The 22,320-nt window shown below is 40.8% G+C and overlaps 1 long non-coding RNA gene across 1 annotated transcript; it reads left to right on the forward strand.

Annotated features, from left to right (window-relative positions):
* Positions 1-4,436: 4,436 nt before the first annotated feature.
* Positions 4,437-20,761, forward strand: LOC137788490 (uncharacterized). Its single transcript, XR_011077756.1, has 3 exons — positions 4,437-4,517; positions 20,441-20,596; positions 20,684-20,761. It is a non-coding gene; the product is annotated as an uncharacterized lncRNA (long non-coding RNA).
* Positions 20,762-22,320: the final 1,559 nt, after the last annotated feature.

The raw sequence follows: 22,320 nt of genomic DNA on the forward strand, positions 1-22,320 counted from the left end.
CGACATGGATAGGTTTGGTAGCGTCATTTGTAAAAGGTAGAGTTATTTAACTCAATTCTCTTTCTTTAGAAGCTACCGTACATACGACAGACCTGATGGTTAGCACAAATGGTACACATTTGTGACCCTGACAATAACAGGTCACAAAGTTGTTCTCCAAAAATGTAAATGAAGTCCTTGTCATTCATCGTCAATTAATTCCTTGTTTGTGAAAAATGTCTCTTCAAATGAAAAGTATGTGTATTATGTATCTGTAAAAGCAAGTACAGCATGTCTGCATATACATTATGTATAATTTTAGATACCCTGTTACTTACTGTGCACATCGCTCTTTGGTTGTTAGACACCAGTGACTGGCATTAATCCCAGGAAATCCATTTAGCGCATTTAGTGCTCTCTGCGGCATGAAATCAAATGTGACAGCTAATTCAAAGCAAAGAGGAAAGGCACTGTACCTCTATGTAGTGGGTAAGTAAAGCTTCAATACATTTCGTTTAGCACTTGATCAGCTGGTTAACTGCACATATCGCTGGACAGCTAATTCAGTTCAGTTTTTTTTTTTTTGGGGTCTTGCCTATCTGACTTTTGCTTTGAATGAGTTTTGTTTAACTGAAGGAAATCAAAAGCTTTGAAGTGAACTCTGGCTCATGTGTGAACAAAATCAAGAAACAGATATATGAGGCTATGCCAACTTAAACACACAGCTGGTGAGAGATAAAATAATTCAAACCATATGACCTCCACTAATTCTAGAGTCCTGTGATCGCTCTCTGCGCTGAAGAGATGTATAACTCTGTAAATTTCCGCGAGTAGAAAAATACATGTTATTGTTTTCAGGGCGTCTCCGATCGTGAGTGGCCCCTTCCTCTAAAATGAGGGAGTCACCGCGAACTAAGGATGTGAGTTAGTGTGTGTTCATGATTTAAAATGTCCCCACCTGTGCTGGAAAAAAACACAGCTCTATTTATATATTGAAGCAGCCATTCATGACTTTGTTAATGGGATTGCGATTGGGGACTGGTCCAGCTCTTGTTTTGGCTGCTACCAACCAACCATCTGTCAGGGGTCATTTCACCTGCCAGGTTGTCATGTCGAGCAGGACCTCCGGAACCCTACACTGGCTTCACATCTTGTTAAATTAATCCATTGGTGGCTTTGATAAATCCTTTTTCAGACACCTGGATATACAGGGTGTCAGGTTTGACCCACATTTTTCAGTCATGGCTTGTCTCTTAAACACGTTGGCTGTGACAGTGGGCCGCTTCAGTCCAAGCTGCCGACCCGGTGTAACTTTTAACATCTTAGTAGCGGTTAATCCTGGAGCCATAGCATCGGACCTCTTTAGTCTGACTCTGTTTTTGTCCAACTAGAGCACCAAAAGTATTGCACTTCGCATCAGTCATTTTACTTTTCCATATTAAAAAAGCACAAACATAGACGTTTGCCTACCAGCGCAGTGGTGGAAATTAGATCCTTAAAATAGAAGCGCATGAATCTGAGAACTGGCTGACTCAGATAGTGGGGAAAAGTTGAGGTTGAAGCCAGGAACCGGCCATATTGTGGAGGTGAGGTCATCACTGGAAAAACTAAATGATGGGGCCCAAGACCCCCTTGGTAAACTAATGACGGGTGCTCATTTTCCTCCCGAAAGGAAACAGCAAAGGGGCTGTAGATGAGAATCATTGTGATGAGGAATAGAAAAGTGTGCCCGTATGGCTTTGGCAGTGGTCAACCTTCATTAAAATATTTTTTATAAGTTTTTGTTTCATAAATATCAAAGTATTTTTGCTGAAAGAGCCTTGTGTGAAATAGTTTAAAATTAAACAAACGTACACTGGGAACACGGTTTGGTTTAGAATCCAAACTCAAACATGGAGGTGAACTCCTCTGAGGACCAGAGCAGCAAAGTTGAAGCAACAGTTTATGAACTCATATCCACTCTGCGTGTTTCGGCTGGCTGACTCTCCTTGACCCCCCCCCACCCTCCTCCCTGCACTGCCAGTGAACACAAACCGGGCCATTTTGGTTGTGAGGGGAAGAGAAGAAGGTCGGGAAGATGAATGAAACTCTTGTACCACCACCTCTGCATCAAGAGCATCATTGAAAACTAGTAATGTTTATGTTAACACCAAATATAGAAGCAGGAAGCAACGTAATGTGCCCACTTTAGAAACTGATGTGTGAGCTTATGTGACGGCAGTGTGGTGCGACATCTTTCACAGCCAATCATTTTCTTTCAGATCCTGTTTTTCCTTACCCAATATGGCCAATGGGTGAAAGAAGGGAAGGGCTGATGATATTACTGTGCTACTGTGTACTGTTTCAGCATTTTTCACTGACACAGTCAGTGGTTAAAGGCGGGACTTAGTCGCCTTAGTAACCCCACTACATGCTATGCAAAGTAAGTAAAAAAAAAATCAGTTGATTGCGGTTATCTGAAAGTCACACCATGTTCCTAATGTAGTTTCCCTTCACTTCCGCCTTTCACAGCATTGTTTGTGGCCATAGAAACCACGTAAAAACATTGACAAAAACAACAAACCAAACTAAAAATATGAAATGATGCAATGGGGTGAAATAATCCAACAGTTCATACAGAAAGAGAAACAACTCCTCTAAAATTGAACAGATTCAATAATATTCTAAAAAGCTTCTTTTGTCTGTCTCTTCAAGAAAATAGGGTCAGTTTCCACTTTTATAGACTAGACAGACCTCACATTTTAAAGAGTGTGGTGGTGGGGGGTTGAAGTGGAAACGCTGTCTGGGTCTGGCCGTCTTCCTGACGGTGACTCAGACCGAGGGGCGGGGGGGCGGGGTTCCCCATGTTGTTGTTTTTTCCCCTTTATGTTAATGTTACCTTTGCCTTTGTCCTGTCATTCTTGAACCATTTAATCATTAGCCATTCTGTTTCTATTTTTTCCTCCTCCAGACCTCTGCTGTGACTCTCCCCCTTCGTTCAGAGGAGGGAGCCACCAGGACTCTGTCCTTATAAGGCCTTGTGAAGGGTCTGGTTTCAATGGGTCCTGCTGTTGACGTTCGCCGCTGTGCCCTGCTGCTCCCAGTGAGCTGAGCAGTAGGTGTTTCCCAACGCTCCCGCTGACAGACGCAGACACAGACGAAGGTAAACAGGAAGCAGATAAAAAAGCTGCTGAGCTCCCAGGGTTGACATCATCGTCATCTACTCTACATGTTGTTTCTAACGTTAGAGGGTTTGGAGATGTTTGGTTTGTTAAAGCAGTCTGCAGGAAGGAGGAAGCTTGTTAAATCGAAAGTTGTCTCGCTCAGCAGAATGAGCCTGTGATTTTCAACACAGAACAATTGTATCTTTGTTTCTCTTTGCAGCCCGTGAGATTAGCATCCACGCTTTTCTTACATTTTTGCTGGTACACATCAACCACATACAATCAGCTCAATGTGTTCATACATGTTGTGACGGGCGAGACAATGCAGAATGCTGTGTTTAAGTTACCTAAAAGAAGAAATTACTCTTCCAGAATATCAACTCCAAGGCTTGAAGCTACATGTGTGTCAGTTTATCTTTCTCTTGTTATCTCCGCTACATCTCTTTAACTTTCAGTTTATTGAAGCTCTAATAGAGCCAAAGTATTGGAAATGAAAGTGATACTGAAAATATAAAATGTTTTATCATAACATTTCTAAATGAACAGTTTCTCTTTGTGATTGGTTTCCTCGTTTCACTTGCCACTGAGTTTTTTTTCTCTGTAGACTGAATCTAATAGAGTCTCCATGGCGTACCACATACATTTCTGAAGAGCCGTTATGAAGACAGCGTAGTGACCTGAGCGCTGGTTTCTTAGAGCAGTCACACCCTCAGTTGTGCCTGACATTAAGCCTTGCTATAATAAAAGGGTGAGTTGTATAAACCCCCCATACAGTTTGCATGAACAGCATTATTAGCTGTTAAGACCAAAGCGAGTTTGTACTCGACTGTAAACACGTTAGTTCTGCTGCAAAGTTTCACATTTTAACATCGGGTCGATGGGTATTGACTTGTGTATTGTCGTGGATACTGTAGGCCTCTGAAGAGGTGTTGTAGAATATAAACGGCCCCAACTTGTTTTATTAGTAAAGGTTGGAAACCTATTTCAGTAAAGAGACCTGACCTGGATGGCAGCATAAGAAGTTTCAGACAATAGCAAAACAGGCACACAAATACAACATTACTAAATACAGGTAACTATGTTATAAAGGCTAAATAAACTATTAAAAGTGAAAATGACACCAATAAATAACACATTGTCAAAGTATTTCTAGAAACCTTTCACTAAAGTGCCCATGGTCTAATCTGTCTCTGTAGAACCAGACACACTATCATGTAATGAACATTGCCAAGCCTCTCAGATATGCAAGTGTAGAGCCCCTGGGAAATCCCTGACTCTCCTTAATTATTTTTCATTTGTTCCCTGAAGGAGCATGGTGTGCTGGAAAGCCGCACAGAGGATTTTACCTTCTCAAATGGAGGGAAAGGACAACAACACCTCAAAAAGCTGATGAAGGTACCCTCCACTAGGATGTCTCAAAGAGGAGAGGAGCGTCTAAGAACATACTTGGGAAAAAGAGGGCGGGATGTTGAGTTGAAGAGGAGTGCAGCTCTGGGAGTGAGATAAGTGTATGAGAATAAGAAGGAGCGTCCTGAGAATTTAGTCTCAGGATGTGGAACAGATATGATAAGAAGGTGCTCCAGTTGCATTCCTTGGTAACAGAGCTGATTTCTTAGAGGTTGGGTGTCTCCTGTTCTTTTTCAGAAACAATGGTGCCTCCTTACATTTGCAATGTAAACTCACGCCACCCTTGACAAACACAGTTGCCATGGAACAGTACGTCGCTGTTGTTGTTGGTATTGGTAACCAGGCATAAATGGAGAGTACAGCGCAGGCCCTGTGAGTCATACAGAGAGCGTCGCGTCTGTTCATCCCGGCCTACAGGCTGCTGATGCATAGTGGAGATGATGAAACAATGCACTAAACTTTGCACTAGTGTCACTTCACAATTTATACCATGTTACCATAGTGACCAGCTGCAATTACATCTTATGGTTGTACTGATATTCTGTGGTTTCTTCGAAGTGTGAGGACTGACGACATATTTATGGTCCGATTTCACTATGCAATGAATTATCTTGCCTCAATCTGCCAAATTACTAATTACGAACAAATAATCCAATAGGTTTAAACATTCGAAAATGTCCCTCAGTGTTGTAATTATTCAAAGTAATTCATGAAAAATAACTGTAACAATTTCACAGGAACAGGCGCTTATGAAAACCCAACAAGCATAACACAACGTGTCAATGTTATCCACCATTGAACAGCAGAAACAGTTCCAGATGGCACTGACGCGCCGCCACAGGCATGGGCAGCAACCGGCACTGAGAATATTTAAAACAAAATTAGACATGACCAGGAAACAGGCTCTTAAACACACAGGTCGACTTGTCACGCTGTGTTACTACTGCTGCAACTCTACATCCACAAGATTTCAACACATGCTGCTTTGGCTCTGTTACAAAGTGCTTAGTTTCCTCCAGAAATCTGTTCAGACTGTGTTTACTGAGGAGTAGTTGGAGTGCCACCTTGCATCATGTAGAGATTAAGGTCATATACTGCGTAGTCCCGCCTATTACACAGCCTCATGGTGTCCTACAGTGTGTCCATGTTATCTGTCACTCCGTGGAAACTCATTGGTGTGTTTGTAGGCTGCAGTCTGCTCAGGTCGGCCGCAATGCGCTCGCTTACATAAGCTGCCTGTGCAGCGACCAAAAGAACTCATGTTGTGTGTTGTAAACCACTTCTAGAAAGAAATGTTTCATTTTGTCTGGCGCACCACATTTTCTGTGATTTTTCTCCTGGATTTATTTAGTCTAGTTACAGAACATTCTATATCTGCAGCATGCATGTTTGCATGTACAATCTTAAAACTATCTTTTTACATGCTGGGTTACTGCCATAAACCACATAACATTGCGTTAAGTGTCAATCCTTACATCTGACAAAAAAAAAGAAAGAGAAAGTTTTCTGTTGCCGTGATCTGCCTCAGCGACTGCAGGCTCTTCGGCTCGCGGCTGCTCTGCTTGTGTGGCTGTCATTACATAATTACCCAGCCATTGTTCCAAAACTAAAGGGAATGAAACTTTAACATCTTTCACGAAACCCTGTATTTTTCTCAAGCCAGCCGCAGTAATCCTGTTGTGTGTTTACTGCTAGACATACCCGAGTGTGTTTACATTCTCATCTGTTTGCAGTCAGACACGCCACACACAGGCAAAGGCCTGCTCAAGGCCATGCACTTTGACAAATGTGTCTGTTGCATAACTTATGGTATGCCAAACAGCAGTGCAACCTATACGTGCTTATCTTACAGCAGCAGGTGTATTGTGGTTGCGACAATGCCTTTCTGCACCATTTAATGTAGGTTGACTGTTCACATTCTGTCAAAAAGTTATATAAGGTGATACACAACGAGAGAGAAAACAGTATACTGCTGTGCTGACTTATCCTTATCAAGAGCACACAAATACACACGGACAGCATGAAGGTCAACTGATAAAAGAAGAGCTATGTCCTTAATTATTCGTAATACCTACCTTCGCCTTTGGTCACAGAAGGGACCACTTCCAGATTAACTCACACATGCAGTTTGACCACTTACTCGTAAGTGTGGCCATTATTGTGAATGTTTGGGTGTCTGGGTAACTTTGGAGCCACGACTCTGTCAGCTGAGATGTATGGTTCAAATAGCTTTCGCATGTGGGTCGATCCCATACGTCGCTAAGGTCCCGACAGCAACCCTGTAAACACACAAACAACCGCATCAAATGTGTGCTGGGATCTATAAGTCCCTGCCCTACTTTGCATTTAGATAATATTACTAGAGCATCAATAAGTGAGTGAACTGAATAGTGATGCTTAGTAATTATGTGGCGGCTTGTAAACTGAACAAGCGTATTAATGCGTGGAATGCCATTGAATACTCCCTGCATCAGCAGATGTGGATTTGCTAGCTTTGAGCTAGTCTGCCATTGTGTGTGTGCATGTGAGTGTGTATAGGTGTGTTTGTGCCTATGCAAACAAATACACATGCATATTTGTCATGTTTTAGGTGTGTAGTTTTTTCCTTGTCTTTGGCTGTATGAGCTTTCAATAAAACCTGTTTTATGTGATTGTTCTTAGATTTCAGTGTATGTTTGTGAGTTACATCAGACACCTGTGCTACAATAAACATATTTACATTTGTAACTGCATTGTTGTTTTCGGTTCACATATAATATTAGAAGAATCTTCAAGTTGATACAATTTCATGCTTTAATGTCGTTCTTCAAATAGGTCTTTGCTTAATAATAAGTTTCATGTCTTTAGTGCACTGTATAACCATGTTGGTGATATTTTGAGTGCACTGTGCCTAAAAGCACCCACTAATCCAACAATATAATACACAAGCACTCAGAAATTAGCTCATTGCTCTTCCTGTTTGGTGATAGGCAGCCATGCTCCTCTCTGTAGAGCAGATTGTCCCAGGAGAGCACTTGAAGAGGATCTGTGGTTTACTCCACTCGGTGCGTCTGTCTGCACTTACAAGGAGAGGGAGTGAAGCCAAATGAAGCCCAGTTGTTGATGAAACACACCCATGGAAAAGAGACATTCTCCTGGGATGAACACATGTATCGGTGTTCCTTTCTTTCATCCACACCTAGTTTCACTCCTCGGGTGGGCAATTTTGAGACTAATGACTCTAACAAGCCTGACACCTTTTTTCCTTTTCGTTTCTCTCATCTCTCTGTCGCCAATTGTGTTTGTGTGTCTCAGCTTGCTTTTTTTCTCCATGGTAACCGGGGTAGAGGGAAACCCATAATCAACGCACAAAATCTGACTAAGAATTTCTTCCACTGCTCTTAAACCAACAGAATCCCATAGTAGAAGCTATTGAGCCTCATGGTCTGAAGCGCATAGTGGGAAGGGAGCAAGTGGAAGTGATGAGCTCTTGTATTTAACAGTGGCATGATTCAATCAAACACTTTTTTTCCCAGGCCTTGAACAGAGGGAGACATGAAAAGAGAGGGAAGTGGGTCACTCCCTGGTCAGCTATGGAAATCCAACTCAGCACAGATGTGTGTCACCAGGAGTCCTGGCACGGCTTCTTTCAGTAGAAAACTGGACAAAGTTGATACACACTCAGTGCCTGGTGGCTATTGTCCAAAGTGTGTCGGTAAGGCCTGTGCTAGTGACTAATTCGACTTAGGCTCATTAATACAAGAAGAGGGATTATCTCCATTAATGCAATGAACCTATTATGAATAAATCCTGGTGCGTTATGCAATTAGCTATGCAAATGAAGTGGATTTAGTTCATCGTCTTTAACCCAAGAGTAAGACGATGCTGATGTGTGCAGCTGTCTAAATACAGTGAAGGGTTGAAGCAGTCACAGAGGGCAATTTCCCTGTGTGCCACTGCAGGGGAATCTACAAAGCTGTGTTGTGCATGGGAAACGCTGCATAATACATCAATGTAGCACCCTTTTTGCTGGGAGAAGCTTTCATGGAATCTTTTGTTGAGCAACCCAAATAACAATTTACAGACAACGTGACTTCTTATGGTGGTTACACTGCTGCTATTTCTCCACCTGATGGATAGGTGTACTGAAATGGAACAAAAAGATGCAAAAGGTGCATTAGTGAGCTTTACTTTTGTTTTACACAAACTTTTTTGGAAGACATATTACTGGAAGCTGCAACAGAAAACAATCATTACGAAGCAGATTTGCCATATTTGTCTAAACAAAACTGTTTTGTCCGTAATTGACGCTTTACTCTGCAAAAAGTGAGACATTCAAACTTGAAAACTAGCTAGTGAGCGAAGCTGGATCGTGCAGCGTTGCATCACAGTGGTGTACTTCATGAAAAGATGAAAGACTGACAGGTTTTTAAACATGGCTGTGCGGTTTGTAATTTACTGTACGGGTGTGCGTGTACATGTTTTTAGGGTTTAAAAGGCCTTAAATTTCAAACAAATAACCCGTCAATCTTGTTTTGGGCCACCAACACATAAAACACAAGTGAGGTTTTGAAAGAACCCCTAGTATTTTCTAAATTACAGATCATTGCCTTTCTTAATAGAACATTTTTTCACCACTAGATCAACACACCAAACTGGTGTAGGAAGCGTTGGGCGCTCGCCTCCGCAGAGAATGATGGGATTTCCCTCAGCGCCAGGCCACCACATGTTATGAATAGACATGGGTCGACTAAACTCTTTGCTGTGGGGAACGATGGTACGCAGCACATTATATGTTGTTTTCGAAAGATTTAGTTTTGAAAAATGTAAACCAAAAATAACATGCCATCCTGCTGCTGCGTGCGCATGAAAATATCAGCAGAGCCACAGAGACAAGGTGTCTGCTGTCTTTCTCCACTACATAGTTGTTTATTCATTCGCCCCACTCCGACTCCTGAAACCCCCTGAAGGGAGGAGAAGAGGGAGCACAGCAAGATCTCTACATGTTCTATTGTTTTTATTTGGGTTTTAGCCATATTCGTTTAGGATTTGAAGTTTGGAACCCTACCTTAATGAGAACGTCAAGCTGAAGTGTTACATGAGGTCATATAAATCACAAGATGCACATGTCATTTTGTTTGGTATCCTATTTTGAAAGGATTAAAGCAAGACAGACCACATTTGTGATTACATTAGCAATGCAATCTCTACGCTTATCCAGACTTATCCGGATCTGGCAGTCATCTTTGTGCCATGCAGGTTAAACTTATCCACAGCTCGAAGTGATGCAAGTTGTTCCTTCAGCGGCTGCAGACCAAAGGGTGAACACTTAAACCCTAACACCACCAGCCTCTGATAAACCCCACTAGTATGGGAATCAATTCACTTGTTCATTTGACTAATCCTTACAGCCTCCGTGGTAGAAATAGAAGCTATTACACAATAAAACAAGGTAATACTGTGCATTGAGACACATTTTGAAAAAAGTATATCTCTCAAAACTGTTAAGATGGGAAAATACTTACCAATATATTACCTATTTAATGTAAACTGTTAGCTAGTTACGTATACTTAGAATAATTTGTCAATATTAAAGTGTAGGAGTATGCTTTCCCTTTAAAATGTATTTGTAGTTATTTTTTTCCTGCTGTAATGTTAGTCAGTTCCATAGTAGGGAATGTTTTCCTCTTTCTTAACTTCCCTAAACAAATTCATGTTTTGCATTTGCCTTTGATCAACAACTTTTGTCAAACTGCTTTTGACATCCAATTGGCTCCAAATGTAAGACAAATTGATGCTATATATCTCTGTTGTAGTGGCACTTCAACAGAGATTCAACAGAGGGTATATGAGGTCATTAAAGACCAGAAATAAAAGACACCTCATGAGGGTTTCGCTAAGAAACACGAGCATCAATACATAAAACACGTGAAATTCCAAGAATGCAAACATATGCTATTACACACCATTTTTATTTATGAACCAAGGCCAGTATTTTTGTGTTCAGTAAGAGTTTTTCTGATTGATTGTCTGCACAGCGTCCTAGGTACCTAACCTAAACCTAATGTAATGGTCTGTATACATACAAAATGTCTGGATGACCAATGCCTGCACTCCCGTCTATTCTTCTCATTCCCACTACCAACCATCCTCAAGAACAGCAGTGTTTAAAGCAAATGTAGCAATGTGTTGCTTTTTGTTTGTTTATTTATCCAAGACAAAGCTATATTACCCACATAGTCAGCCAGTGACTCATCCTGACTGACGCAATGGGACCTTATCAGATGGCACTCAGTGCCTCACAATGATGCAGTCGTGGCCGCGATGAACAAGAGCCTCCACTGTTGTATTATGAAGGCGGTCATGGGTAAAGGCCATTTTGAACAAGGAGGACATTCTCTGTCTGTGCGCACCATGATCACATTTGGTCAGTAGCAAGACAACGTTGCATCAAATCAGTAGGTGCTGAGGTAGGTCATTGAGAGGAGTTAGATTGTTTTTCACCACAGCAGAGTTGGATCCTGCATCTCAATTTTGATTTGGAAATTAGTTAAATGGTGGATAGTAAAAGAGCTGTAAAGTTGATGAGAAATAGCACTTTCACCACTGCTCAGACTTACACGCAAACCCTTTATTGTGCACGTGTTGTATTTAGGATCTATTAAAAATGCTTTCTGCCAGTTCAGCAGCTGTTTTCATTGACTAGCTTTATAGGTATATAAATGGGATGCATTTCGGTGTGTTTAGGGCTTTGAAACTTTGAGGTTGTTTCAGTTAAATCCAAAAGGCATGCTGTAATCTTTTAATGTCTGTTGGGTTTCTTTTCACAACTAGTAAAATCTTTCAAATGGAGATATAAAACTCCCCATGCATTATACTGCTTTCATAGTGACATTCGCTATGCACATAAACAGAGTCAATTAACAGAAGAAGTCTTCAGGACATGCTTTCGAATGTGAAATATTTTCAACGGTGTCTGTTTTAAAACTGAGTACCCTTCTTCAAGAAAAAAGTCTACAGAAAAGTGTAGTGTGTGTGTGTGTGTGTGTATGTGTGTGAGAGAGTGTGTGTGTGTGTGTGTGTACATGCTCTGGAAGGTTAGGGTGGACATTAAGTGCCGCTCAGGACTCTTTAGCACCCTGGGAAAGTATCAGTTATTTACAAATGAACGTATTTGCAGTGATAAGCGACTTACACAGCTTCTTAGAAAGAGGTAAACTTTGCTCTGATCCACTTTCAAGTTTTGGAGCAGATTATACACAGAAGCAAAGAATAGTGGGAATGAACTCCCATGTGCCAGTGTGTATTTACTGGTCCCCAACACTGGAACTCAAATCCACATCAGCTTCTTAACATCCTATGAAATAGCCCAAATGTTTGCTTTATGGAAATTAGAAGTATATTAAGGAATTATTGTCTGAAAGTGTGACCTGGAAGACTAAAGGTTAACACACAGAATACTTTGTATAAAATGTGTAGCAGCAGTATACAGTATGAGTATCCATAACCAATATCTATGTATTGTACTGACAGAGAAGATGACTGAAGGGGGATATAAAAAGGTGGATGTGAGTTTTATGATACAGACATGCACGGTATGATTTCAGATAACAATCCAGACATGCTTCTTTTTTTCACACATTAGGTGTGTGTGTGTGGTGGAGGTGTTAGGGGGGGTCAAAAGAGATTTTGACCTCTACTCTGATAAATGGAATAATAAAGGATGGGAGCAAATACTAGGCAAGCACCAACTACTGACAAAGTCTGACCAGATAAATGGGGCCAAGAACTAATGCAGTGACACTGGAGGAAGACAAAAAAAGAACAAGTTATAAAACCATGACCTTAATAATCTGGCTGTACATATACTTACCCTGTCCACACTGCATCTGCGCCATTTGAACATATAACCTGATAATGGTCACCAGGAATGTTCTCCTGCCTGTAATCCACATGACCTAAAAACAAACCAAGTAAGCCAGAGGTTAATGTGAGGTTAACATGAATGAATGTAGGTCAGTTTATCCAACACCTCAGCATGTTACAAGACACAACTTTAATAGGAAGGGTCAAGTTTATACTGGCATCCTGTTCGGATTGAAGGTTTCCAGAACTAACATTACAGATGCGATGTAAAGCTCACATGTATCAAATTCCCAATATCCAAACTCCAGAAAGTCAATGCTTTCAGTCAAGAAATAGGCTAAGGTCCAAATCAATGTTACCTTACCTTCAGGCTAGCTAGTCTTTCTTCATATTACGTGTACATATAAGTGTGCGATCGGCCCTCTAAACCAGTTGTTCTCTTTTTTTTCCCAGTGATTTACCCCCTGCAAAATACTTTTTTTAGCCAAGTACCCTAAAACCAGCGCAAAATCACTTTTTGTTGAAAAAAAGATGTAATACACAGCGCTGTGCCATCAGTGTCTGATATAACGTTAATACAGAATCTATCAAATTCAGTTCATGAACATACACTTATATTTCATTGAATGTTTATTAATTATCAATTTTGAAAGGATTTTTGAATGGATGTTAATTTTAAATGGATTAAAAAACATCTCGTGTACCCCAAGAGTGCCTCCACGTAACACCATTTAATACATAATAAGCATGTTTTACTTTGAAGCACCTAAAAATGTAAAATACTATCCATTGTAGAAAGAGGAAATGTACTGCAGTTGACACATTAAAAATACCATATAGTCATATTTAACTATTTATTCATCATTGCAGCTGATTAAATGATCTGCATCCGTTGTCCCATCCAAATCCAAGATAACCTTGACTCGCATTTAAGACCAGAGAGTCAACAATATCTTGCTCGTCTCGTGGTTAGGTGATACCGGACATGAAGGCGTGCCATCGTCCTTGCTGAAGATCCCAACCATATTTTTGTAATCTCGAACCCAATCAAACTTGGTGATTGACACATTTCTCAACAATTCATTGTTCTTGCCGGAGCAAGCAAGACTGAAGTTAGTGCCATATCCCAGCTCTCGCCAAAAGTGCGACCCTATTGCGTCTTTGGAAGCGCCGGTGCTGCCAATATATGTAAAAGGAAATTATAATTCTTTGTTTGTTTGAATTGCTCTACATCACCTATAATCCCAGTATCTTGTGAGGAGATATGGTATCACACTCAGAGGCAGAAGCGCTGTCCTCACATAGCCCGGCTCTGCCTTCACATCATAAGGGAGTTTAACCAACTTTTCAGTGTGCTTTGACAGCTGAGAGAAAATTATTCTGAAGTAGTCCGGTGATCCTTCCTTTCCAACTTAAGTCCCTGTGGTCGCAAGAGAAAAAGAGAGAGAGAGAGAGCGAAAGCATGTTTGTCTTGTCAGTCGGCCAAAATAGTTTTCCCTCAGGAAACTCCTTGAAAACGCAGACCTGAATCGTGCTTTGTTAGTCCCACACTGCAGCTGATGCAGCACTAGGAAAAGCCAGGAGCATAACAAATCTTTCCTCCGTTTATTTTCATCTCAGTAACTGTGAGAACCTTTTGTTAAAGCTCAGATAGTAGGAACTACCAATGTCATTGAGGAATGTCATCATAATAATCTGGGACTGAGGTCTCAGTCATGGGCTCGGTTTATACACTATGACATGTTATATTTGTACCACAACACTTATAGTTTCCTAACACTGTAACAGAAACACTGCAATGTATTCAGTGCACATGTTGGCTATTGGATTTTCACAAAGCGCATGGATCTCTAAAATTAATTGAAGAATTACATTCAAATAAAAAAATATCTCTGCTCCCGTTTGTACTGCTGTAAACAATCCATGCAAAAACATTTTCCCAGACATGTTGAGCCACCAGGATAAAGGCATTTTCTTGACCTTGTTTAACTGGAGCAGAACAGAATAAGAATCCTCAGGGAATATTAACAGCCATTGTATTTCCATATGTTGTTTTTACCGCGCAGCCAATCATTTCCTCTGTTACAATCTTGACTTTCCTTAATTCTATTTCTGTATGAAACCCTCAGCCCAGACCCTCAGAGACTAGACACACCTTAAGTATAGCCATATGATGTATTAGACAGCCTCGAACAGGACGTGGGAGTGTTTTCACTTCCACTGACACCTCCAGTAAATCATTAAGAAAAATCCAACACATGGTTTAATGAACTTGACGTCTCTGGTCGCTGAATTCATGTGATTATTTATTTGCTTGCCTTTTTGAGTACGGTTTAAGCATTGATCCATTGTGTATAGAGTAAATAAATGGCAACAACATACAGCAACTAAAATATGTCTTCCTGCAGAAGAGACACATGTGGACAAACTACAGATTAATGACTAACAATAAGGTGTAAGTAAGGTGTGGGCCATTCAGATTGACCTAAAATAATTTTAGACTGCACTGCAGCTCAGTCAGGAAATTAAAGCAAAAAAAAAAACAAAGTAAGCGAGACTTAAACATACACGCATAAGCACACACACTCTACGGTATAGACACTAACCCTCTACTTGGGGAGTGTTGCGTGTGAAGCTTGTTAAGTCTGCTGAGCAAGACAGTCTCTGGTCTGAGCTCTGTCTGCCCTAGACGTTATGCAACGCAGGCCTCGCCGCACTGATTTGAATATCCTTCCCCAGAAGCGGGGAAGGATATTCTTTTTTGGCAAATGAACACAAAAGTGATTGGACTGTTCTGGAAGGAAGTCAACAGAAAGAAGGAAAAAAAGCTAAATCAACAAATCTGACCTCCACTGGGTTCTGGTTTCAGTAGTGTAATAAAATATGGGAGGGTACTGCACTTCCAAAGCGTGACAAGTCAAAAAAGAAAAATCTGTTTTACGTTAGAATCTGAATTCCACTTATGCCGGCTATGCATGCATGGGAAAGATATTACTTTTCTGTTTGACCCATTCAACCACTACCAAATATAGAGAGACTAAAGTTAAGCTGTGAGCCTTAGCAAAGTCCTCAAACACATAATCTGATTCTGGTTCCAGCGTATAAACAACATGGACCACCAGGGATGAAAAGATCTACACCAGCTATTTCATGCTGCATTTCCTATGACAAGACTGCAAGCACGACGAACATGTTGTTTTGTGTTGGAGACACAATGTCTCTCCGATTTCGTGCGATGGATGCATATAATACTTTTTACAAAGTGCTTGCTATCATCTTTTTTCATGGTAAGATGTGGTCGCTGTTCATCAAGAGGGGGGCGGGGGGGAGGGGTGAATATGCTTTCAATCTAAAATTGCCTCTGACACACGTTGCACCAATCCCGTACATTATTTGTCAAACATTAAGAAGAGTGTTTGTACTTTGACACCTGCACATCTATACGCATACATGCAATGGTCGTTTTGTTGCATAAGCAAACAGGAATTGCGTCAGCAGGTCACCTCACCGTGCACTTCCTGATATGTTTTATCATTGTGTGACATTGCCAGAGAATCGCACATCAGTTCTGCTGACAGGCCTAGGAGACAAACGCCTACGTGACCTCATGGATGGTCAACATGTCAGTATCAGTCCATGGCACTAAACTGCCTAGCACAATGAATCTGATAAAAACCCTGTCAGTCTCTCTGTCCAGAGGTGAGTCAGCGTCTAAAACAAATCTACATGATGCCAAATACAACTTAATCTCTGAGGGCGCTGACCTGCCTGGCATCACCCCGGTTCAGGTTGTCTGTGCTAGCAAGGCTCGATTCTTAGAAATGTTTGAGAATTGCATCATCGGGATTTTCAATGAAGAGTTATAAGGGCCATCCAAATAATTCTGCTCAATGTATGTGTCTGTGTGGATCTCTTTTCTAAAAACTTAAGAAATCTGTTTATAAGTTATAAGTCATATAGTTGTCTTTGTCAAAGTTTCTTTAGCTGCATATCTGTGACATTAATATTGTTATTAATTAATGTGACGCTTGTTTTATTTTTACTTTAGTTTTTCTTTTAATGGGCTGTATTATAATGGACAAAGTAGGTTATTCATTGTAAATGAAGCTGTAAAAAGCCCAACTGAATCGATTAGTTCAAAAGGACTGATGCAAGTCAAATTAACTGTTTTATACATATTTTTTGAGGTGGAGAGCCATAAAGTTTCTCTAGAAATGAGGCCCGGAGTTTCACTTTTGACATACATATGCTATACATTTAAAATGATTGTGATCTTTTCAAGCCGCTGACGTCGTGGCACTTCAGCAACCCAAACAGTCGATAAGAGTTATAGATTGATAAAAGGATGAGTGATTATGCAAAAATAACGAAGCGGAAGGAAACCTGTGAGGTAGGCCTGCTTCCTACACAAGGAGTCTCAGGATAGCCAACTAGTATAGTTTGTACAGTACAGCACGTCCCGGAGCTCTCGCCAACACTCACAGTACATATCATAAACCATACATCATATACTCAGCTGTCACTTTTATGCCTCTGGCGAGAAGGATCCAGTACATTTGTCAGGCCCAAGGTTATCTCTGTGGATGTATTTATGAGGTGACAAGACAAATTGACATATTCATAATACTTCACTCCATGTCAGTGAACATTGTCTGTGAAGTGAGTTATTTGTGAGTTAGAGAGAGAGAGAGAGAGACAGAGAGAGAGAGAGAGAGAGAGAGAGAGGGAGAGAGAGAGAGAGAGAGAGAGAGAGAGAGAGAGAGAGAGAGAGGTTTGAAGTTAGCATGTGCCTGTGTGTGCAGTTTTAGTTCACTTCAATGTCTTCGCTCTGCCTGCAGTGTATTTGTTGATTACAAGCCTGAAAGTGCAGCCTGACGGTGTGTCTGTCTGTGTGTCTGTCTGTGTGTCCGTCGGTGTGTCTGTCGGTGTGTTATTGAGTATTGTTGGCTCTAAGCGACTCTTTTCTTTCACTTGAGAACACTAAATATAAACATCCCCTGTTCCACGAGTCTATGTTGATGTGTCCTTGGTCAAGACACTTGACTCCAAATTGCTGGCCATGCCGCGTGTTAATGGGTGTGAATGTTAGTTTGTTTTGGTGGCATGGTAGCCCCGCCCCCTTTATGTCACGTGTGTGAAGGGTGACTGACATGTGGTGTAAAAGCTTTGAATGGTCAGTAGAATAGAAGAATGGGACAAAGGTACAAGAAGTGCATTTATAATTTACTATAAGACCGGCACAACAATGGCAGTCATTTAAATGATCGTTGTAATTCAGGTTTTGTGGTCATATTTTTAGATTTCACAGACTGAACTTTGACATTTTAAAAGTTATTCTGCATCAAACATGAGATTCTCCTTTGTGTTTTTGTCCAAGGTTTAAGGAATTAAACTTTTTCGTAGGTTTTTAGTCGACTAAAACTTGATTTTCGGCTCCCTGCATGACTTAATGATATTCCAACATTGAAAAAGAGAGAAAGAAAAACAGTATTCATAAAACTCCTTTTGAGTGTGCACACAATCACACTGAGACTATCCTTTGACGCCGTAGAGGACAAAGCTGAAGAAAAACACAAAACCCATTGTTTTAAATCTAATACCACCACCTGAAAGCACAATGACAACAGGTTGTGGCTTTGAAGTGCCGGTAGGTGCAGATGTATACTCTGGCTCTCATCCCACGCTCACTGTGCGCAGCAGCGACGTGAAACAGAGTGTTCTGAACGGTATTCACTAATGTGGGCAAGATGTATGCGTCGTCTACCTTGTCAAAGTATCGAACATCTTCATGTGGTTTCATTGTGAAGAACGTGCTGTGGGGGATAAGCTCACATGGATGTAATTTAAAAGCTGAAAACATCCACACAGTTGTTGTCAGTGTCATGTGATTTTGAACAGACAGACAGACCTTTTGGTCTTTTTTTTCGTGGTTGTTGTCCTGCATCTCCCTTTTTGCGGATTTCTATATCAATGATGCGTTATCTTTTGACATGCACCGTCGCACCTTCTAAACTCATGTGCTTGGTGGATGCACGAGTGGCTTTCTCATGATCATAACTAATGGTCGGTGTTCATGGTCAACTTGATACTATTGAAAATGAGCTGCATGTCTGTGACGTCTCTGCTGAATAACCATTGCATAAGCCTCAGCATGAGTCCACCGGAAAATATGCACCAGCAGAGTTGTGTTTGGCCGTGTTTGCTTGGTTGCATGTGTGTATGATTGGTTCGCACGTGGTGGGACATTTGTGTTTGAGTTGGTGTCGAAAAGCACTTGTCGTTCTTTTTTTTTTTTGTGCATGTGTGTCTGAGTTTATCCTCTTTTTCCCATACCGTGGTAATCGTGCTGCCTCCGAAACAGCGGGGAGGCTCTCCTTGAAGTTATGTTTATACTTTTAACTTCATTGCCTGCAACTGTGGCTCCACGGATGCCAAGAATGTTCAGCACCCTTTCAAATGCAATTTGGAAGCAAAAGGGGGACAACAACACCTAAATAAGCATTCGTTTTGCAATTTAGGTCATCGCAAAGTGAATTGTTGTATTTGGAGTCTGCACAATATGTACTTTCAGGATGATGATGAATGTTTGCTCCCGATGAACCTGCTAAACCCACCACGCTGCTATGAACGTCTCACACACCTCTCAAGTAACCGTGTGTTATCTGTCTGGCCGTCTTTCTATCAGGCTGTCAGTCACCTGAACCCGAGCAGCTGGGAATGTTGTGTGCTGATGAGCCCGCTCTGCAAATCGACACCTCGTAGCCTCAAAGCTCAGCGACACCACTCGACGACTAATGATTTACAGATGAAAGAAGCTGTGGACATGCACATGTTTGTGAATGATACATTACATTGGTACAATGGACCATCCACTTTTCAATTAAAGCTTCGAAGCAATTTTATGTATTACTTTCTGAGATTATTTCCATGGTCTTTTCCATTCTTCATAAGCATAGAAAAATCTGTGTCTTTGATATGGTCATGTTCGCTAACATTCCAAATCTAGAGGTCGTCACCTTATACACTGATATTAAAAATGTAATTGTCAATTTTCCTGTAAGCACGGAGAAGGAGTTGTGTTTGCCAGTAAAATGTCAGTGTAACTACCCTGAAGGATCTTGGGAAACAAAAAGTCTAATGTGTGTTTTTTACACTTGGGGCAGCGGTTCGGGATGTGTGTTAATTTGTGCGGCTGGCAATAAAACGTGTTATGTCATAAACACAAAGTGTGAACGGCTCTGCTGAAACCATCGACTTCACCTGCACAAACTCCAGTTAGCTCTTTGTATCGCAACATCGTACATCACATTTGCATCAGGGTTCATCAACTGTGTTTCAAATCTTCATAATATTATGTAGTTTACCAAAATGCACATTGTCTATAATAAATATCATTTAATATGCAGACTCAATGACATTCATTCATCGCAAATTAGATCACTGTCACAAGTTAAATTCTTTGTCACTTTTCTCAAGGACTGCCTCGTAGAAAAGAAAAGAAATGCATTCCGCAGCGAACATTACATTTCTCTGTTCAGGTTGAGATATGTAGCTCAAAGGCACAACAACCACAAAGGAGAGACGTAGACAGCCGTCAAAATGTTCTGCTGCAGTGATCGATTATCAACCGTAATAGAGTGTTTAAGATGGGACTACAAAGAATAGAAGAGAATAGAAAAATAACGTACTAATGCAAGTGCAACACAGATCAGGTCTATTCTGTAACGTGCAGCTGCAATTGCTTTTGTATCAAATGTAATATTGAATGTCATGTGCATTCATATTGTCACCAACGCAGGTTAATCGTAATGCATGTGATCATGACGTGATCGAGTCGTAAACGTCAAGATCTCTTTTCATTTGGATGGTTTGTCACATTGTTACTGGAAGGCAACTGTGTTGAATAACCGATGCAATGCAACAGCAGTACAAAGCGAGCTGAAAACAGACAGCAGTGGCTTGACTTTTAATTCATAAAAACATAATCATGGAGCTGCCAATATGGGAACGTAAAGATTTGGCACACGAGCAAACAATCCTGTCTGATCCACAATCTCTCCATGCAGCTGGGGACAGGTTAAACGGCTGTAAAGCAACCCTCGTAAAGTTCACAACCCTGGAAAGCCGCAGGAAGGCAATAAAGCATCAGAGAACACGCTGTTCTGCCTTCCAGAGCAGCTCAAAGGAGGCCGCATGCCATTGTGGAAGGCAGGACAAGGCAGGTGTGAACTTTGAGGATATATCCAACTGCCAAATACCCAAAGTGTAATTATTTCATTTAATTATATGTTTTCATTTGTGTGTTTCAGAAGTGGAATGCCAGGGACCAGAATAAACCGGATGATTATGTAAAGACGTTTCTTTCCGGTGCGATTTGTGCGAGGTTTCTGCATCGATTGTTTGACATGCAAGTTGCCTCGCTGTTACTTTTGGGACGTCAACCTGTCAGATGGGCCTCAAGGAAAAGACTGGAAAGTAGAAAAGGAAATGTTTTTGTTCCACGCTGTCTGTCCTCAGTCTGTTGTGCTCATGTAACAAATGACAGGTCACACATTTTAATGTTGAAGCGGTATTTATTTCACAAGATATGTTGAGGAATCGGAAAGCCCTAAGAAAGGGAACTTTGGCCAAGTGCTTTTCTTTCTGCGCTTCTTTTCTCAATAATAGCTTGTGAAATTCCAAGGAATCAATCCGGAAAGTGCTCACTAGACCTGATCTGAGAGGACATGTTCAAGCTCACTTAAAGCATGAGAACAAAGTCATCTCCAGATCACGTGACCTTGCTGGTTGACTGCTCTCGTTTTGTCCTTTCAGCTATTTCATTTGTTGCATTGCAACTGTTTTAAAACTGTAACGAGATGGTGAGGCGTTTTTCACAGACGACATTTTGACTTTCCAGTGGAAAGAGAACAGGTGTAGACGTTAAAATCTATGAGTTTCATTTCCCTTTTGAACACTGATCTGCCTTTTGCTTATTTGTGCTCAAGCTATTGAGGTGTACAGTAGTTTGTTTGTAAGCTAACGTTAGCTTTTACTTTTGCACTTAAAGAAAATGTATTTACCACTTGTAACAGAGGAGCATGTTACTTCCGAAAATGTTTCGAAAACATCCAAAATGTTTGATTAAATAAATGTATCGTAAGGTTTAGTACTAAAGTGTGTCTGGGAAAATTAACTATAAAAGGCGTTTAAAAGTAAACATTCTTAGGCAGTTAATGATTCTCTCACTTGTTTGTGTTTTTTACTGCCTCGCATGTCACAACACAGTACGGTGTTTTCCCCCTTCTCAACAGAAATAGGACAATTACAGTAAAAGGGTTATTATCGTCATCTGTTTTTCTATTTTGATATGCGTGCCATGTCCTCCCATGACTTGCTTTATGTGGCCACCCAGACAACTCCACCCAAAAGCACACAATGGAACGAGATTAAACCTGGATTTGGGAACATTGTGTCGATGTCAAGAAAGTATAATGGCTCATTTTGTACATGAACAAAGAAATCCATCTTAAGCCTTTACATTAAAATGTAGCAAATGTCTCTTTTACAATCTAATAGTCTGCCTACCAAAAGAATCATGATCGATGATCTCCTTTTCAGAGATTTATATGTGTAACAATGTTATCAAATGTTATTAATTAACTTTTTCTTTTTCTTTGTTGTGTGTTCAAACGACTCAAAGACAAGCCCTCCACCAGCTCTCGACAACACAACTCTCTTCACAAGGTTGTCTGGAGTTCATGCTCTGTTTACATCTTTGACTTCCTGCAGCCCACTGACAGCTCTCGGTCACATGGGTTAAAACTGTACGGAGGACGAGGGATGTTTACCACACACAGTCACACTGTTAGACCACTATGGAGGAGGGAGAGTTGCATAATCCCTCCAAAACAATACAAATAACTGTTTTGATAGAAAGTAGTATGACCACAAACATGCCGCAGTT

Source organism: Clinocottus analis, unplaced genomic scaffold, assembly GCF_023055335.1.
Source record: "Clinocottus analis isolate CAN_PGR_092001 unplaced genomic scaffold, fCliAna1.0.p SCAF_10, whole genome shotgun sequence".
Lineage (NCBI taxonomy): Eukaryota > Metazoa > Chordata > Actinopteri > Perciformes > Cottidae > Clinocottus > Clinocottus analis.